The 4756-nt window shown below is 42.5% G+C and overlaps 1 long non-coding RNA gene across 1 annotated transcript; it reads right to left on the minus strand.

Moving 5' to 3' along the window:
• Window positions 1–2800: 2800 nt before the first annotated feature.
• Window positions 2801–4267, minus strand: LOC134967014 (uncharacterized). The gene is made up of 3 exons (XR_010188768.1): window positions 4246–4267; window positions 3620–4150; window positions 2801–3531 (listed from the first exon to the last, which is right to left on the minus strand). It is a non-coding gene; the product is annotated as an uncharacterized LOC134967014 (long non-coding RNA).
• Between the last annotated feature and the right edge of the window lie 489 nt (window positions 4268–4756).

The following is a 4756-nucleotide window of genomic DNA, read 5'->3' on the forward strand; positions in this document are numbered from 1 at the left end:
TTTGACAGGGTTGGAAGGGGTACAGGCTATTTATGTGCTAGGTCGACAGAACAAAATTTGGATATGAGGGTATTTTGATATGTTGTTGTTCTTTTCTTTATAGAGGGACAGGGACCGGACCCCAAATTATTTTACTCGGCCACCTCGCATGGCTGCCTTGGTTTTTCTGGATTTGTACAAGGTGACTTGCTCCACTACCGCTTACCTACTATACAATTTACGTTACAACCTGAGTCCACGTGGCTTGTAAATTAGAATATAGTTTATAATTTTTGGAATGTCAACAATAAAATCATGTTGTGCTTGTGACCTGTCGACCTAGCACATGTTGACCTACAGAGCCTGTCAACCTTTCAAACAACTCAAAATACTGACTGTCTACCTATAGTGGTTGGCCTAATCTTTTTGAACATATACAGTGTGCAATGTGATTCGGGAGTACATAACGATTTTTTTTTTTAAATGTGGTTAGAAAATGGCCCCAGTACAACACTGCATGTATTTTTAAATAAATTTAAACTTGGTTACAAACTCAAATTTTTTTTTAAATAAAAAAAAACTTACCAACTACTACAGGATGTCCTGCTCCCTCCACCTCCTCGGCTGGCTCTGCGGCCCATTCTGAAGTGGGGGAAGGAGGATGGATGGGAAAGGAGGATGGATGGGTGAGTTGGTTATAGAGGGTGGGTCCGATTGTGAGGGGGAGGGGGGTTGAGAGGGAGGTTGGGCAAGAGTGGGTGTTTGGGCAAGAGAGGGTGAGGTGGGTTGAGAAGGAGATTGGGAAAGAGAGGGGGAGGGGGTTTGAGAGGGAGGTTGGGCAAGAGAGGGTGCTTGGGCAAGAGAGGGGGAGGGGTTTTGAGAGGGAGGTTGACCAAGAGAGGGGGAGGTGGGTTGAGAAGGAGATTGGGAAAGAGAGGGGGAGGGGGTTTGAGATGGAGATTGGGAAAGAGAGGGGGAGGGGGTTTGAGATGGAGATTGGGAAAGAGAGGGGGAGGAGGTTCGAGAGGGGGGTTGGGAAAGAGGGGGAGGGGGAGGATGATGATGAGGAAGGGGAACTTTGAATTTGGGGTTCAGGGTGTTGAGGGAGTGAGGGAGTTTGGGGTGGGGAGGAGGCTGGAGGTGAGGCAGCCGGTTGTGTTGCTTGCCCGGATCTTCCCTGCCATTGTGCTTGCCCTAGAATCACATTTTAAAAAGAGGAAAAAAAGGTAATTTCCATGTGCATTCACAAATGACATTGTTATGTTCATTTATTAATACAAATACAAATTTATTTATGGCTTCAGCCTACAGCCTGTGTGCTGAATCCCAACACCACTACATATTATTCCCTAACCACTGTGGTTCCCAGTTTGTCCTTCAAGCCCTAAGCACACACACTCTGTAAACTGGCTAAGTTCAATGGGGTCGATTCAATTCGGCAACAGTTGAATAGCGCCGGGAGTTTGCTCCCGACGCTATTCAATTCAGCTCCAGTTAAGTCGGCGATGGCCCGTTCTCGCCGACTTAACAGGTAGTTTTGTCGGGAGAACGGGCATTCTCCGACTTAACTACCCGCGGCAATGCTGATTCCCGACAGAATCAGCCTCGCGCCGGCCGCGCGGCAGCACTTTTGTCGGGTTTCATCTCTCATCCCCCGGGGATGAGAGAATTCCAGACAATTGAGGGTCAGTCGTCGCTGTATTGAATAGCGCCGGGAGCAAATTCCCGGCGCTATTCAACTGTTGCCGAACTGAACTTGAATGCTTTTTATTACTGAAAATATTAATGTAGTTGAACTAATAATTTGCAATGCTAATAATCTCACTTAATCTTGTACATACACATTTGAATGCGTTGTACTTACTGCATCGGATTTGCTGGCGCAGCCGTGCCAGCAACTCAGGCTGTTGGCGGCGGAGGTCAGACCACCGCCGCTCAAGCTGGACAATGGTCCGCCTTGTTCTCACTCGCGTCGGCAGTGTGCGGCAGACCTCCGCGTAGGCCGCTCGCTTCACCCGATTTGGGACGTATGGTCCCGCGCGGCCTACGCATCGGTCCATCACTGCGGTTAGCACCTGCAGCTCTTTGTGGCTAAACGCGGATGCTCGCATGGTGCTTATGGCATTTTCCTTACATGGGCATATATTTATAGCGTGTGGTCGCATTTCATTGGCCAAAATGTTATGGTGTCATCTTTATTGTTTAACTTTATTGATCTGTGTACAATATACTGTTAACATTCTTTCATGTGCAACAGCGAAAATATGCAGCAGGCACAGCAAAAAATCTAAAAAAAAATAAATGAAAGGCTTGTTTGTTTATTTTGTAACACTAGTTATCCAACTTCTAAATTCCCTTTTTTTATTTTAAAAAATTAAATTAAACCAAAACCCCCCCGCAAAAAAAAAATTAAAAAATATCTATCTACCCATTGACATCTCTCTCTCTGTATATATATATATATATATATATAGATTTCACTCTCTCTCATATATATATATATATATATATATATATATAGATTTCACTCTCTCTCATATATATATATATATATATATATATATATATTGTATAGTTAAGGGTTTTTAAAAAAAAAATTAACAAAACACACACACACACACACACACACACACACACACACAGAGAGAATGCGAGTGTACGAGATATTTGAAAACACTTAACTCACCACATTTTGCAGGACCAATCAGCTACACAAGTCACAATGTTTTTTTTTTTATGGGCAGATGGTTTGGCATTTTGTTTGTAAACATAGGAGAAAGAAATAAGGACTAAAAAGCAAAATGTGGTTAAGGGTGTTGTGAAAAGTTTTTTTTTTTAATTAATCAACCAAAAAAAAAAAAAACAGGAAAAAAAAAATAGGTTGAAATAAGTTTGCACAACTGAATATAAACAAGCCAAATGGGACACTAATCCCAATGATGTACAAAATAACATCTCAATACAGATGTGATTGCTAGCATTACATCAATAATCTGTTCACAGCCACTTATTAAACTACTCAGAACACAAAAACAAGAAAAACACTGAAACATTTACAATGTTATCAAAAAAATCCACGATTACAATTTTGTGTAGGCAAAACCTACACGTAAACCGTGAACACAGATTAATAAATTTATGCAGCATTTTATCTATAGTGCTCTCATAACATAATCATACCTGAAATACTCCTGGACAATTCTAGCCCTGACGGCGTGACCCCGCTGACTTTCAGAACCACCACGGAAGGCCGGCCAACCCCTGGCACCTCATCCAGCAATTCCTCCGACTGCGGAAGCTCCAGCCGACTCCTTACAGCAATATTGTGTAGGATAGCGCACAGGATCACGATTTTACTTACCATTTCCGGCAAATACATGATGTCGCCACCAGTGCGGTGGAGCACACGAAACCGCCCTTTAAGAACCCAAATCGTGCGCTCCACCAGCTGTCTAGTGGCAGTAAGCGCGGAATTAAATGCCGACTGTGGCCCTGGCCTGGGTTTGCTGTAAGGAGTCATGAGCCAGGGGGTGCAAAGATATCCACGATCTCCTGTTTTCGAGAAAAAAGAAACAAATTTTTTTTTAAAAATGTAATTTGTACAATATGAGTGTTAAAAAACACCAAAACAAACACTCACCCAATAGCCACATGTCTTGGCCTTCCATCATTCTTAATCTTTGCCAGATCCCTGATTGCCTAATCACATGTGAGTCACGGGAATTGCCGGGGAACATAGCATTCAGGGACAGGATCTGGAGGGATGGGCCACAACAACCATGACATTCAGAGAATGAAACAGTTTCCTGTTTCTATATATTTCTTCATTATGTTTTGGCGCAACAATGGCAACATATGTCCCATCCACAACCCCAATTACGTGTGGGAAGCGACTACCACCTTCCTGAAATTGCCGCTTCACCACAGCCAGGGCACCAGCTTCCAAAGGCATTGATATGAACTGCTTCACTCTGGTGAGGAAAGCATCCAGGACTCGTCGCAGTACCTTACTAAAATTGCCCTGAGACATACCAACAAGATCATCAGGCATCCCAAAAAGGGTGACATGGGTACGGTAAATTGGTGGCCTTGCACGCCTCCGTTGCCTTGGAGGATAAGGAGCCGGTTGGGGTGGGAGGGCTTCCGCAGCCACATATATGGACATCTGCATCTTCAAATAAAGGGATGAAACATTAAAACACACAATCATTTTACAACACACATTGCAACAAAACAATTTCTGGGTATGGCAGTCCAAAAACTTACTTCAGGAGCGTATTCCATATCTTCATGTGGAAATACAGGAACAAACACAATAAAAAATACAGTTTAATAAACATTCCCTGTGTAGCAACAACATTGTTATCCTTGTAACAAAAATAATAAAAAAAAACACAAAGGCACAAATATTCAATAACTACTAGTTTGACAAACTCAAACTTATATGATTAACCTACACAGTATGGACTACTACAAAATGAAACAAACAAATTAAGCAAGCAATGACACGGACATGCAACTTACAAACTAATAGAATAGGTCCGCAAAGGAAGAACAAAACAAACTGCCTACTTTGGCACACAAAATAAATACAAAAACTAAAGGATAAAGAATATCACTCTGAGAATAGGCCCAAACACACTGTAACCCCTCCAACACCAGGCCACCATTGTACAGGCTACTTACCTGCTCAGAAAAAATAAACTCCTCACTTCAGGGGTACAAATTTTTTTTTGACTTTGGCACTCCAAATACAAATGAAAAATAAAGAGCAACC

The sequence above is a fragment of the Pseudophryne corroboree genome, chromosome 10, assembly GCF_028390025.1.
Source record: "Pseudophryne corroboree isolate aPseCor3 chromosome 10, aPseCor3.hap2, whole genome shotgun sequence".
NCBI lineage: Eukaryota > Metazoa > Chordata > Amphibia > Anura > Myobatrachidae > Pseudophryne > Pseudophryne corroboree.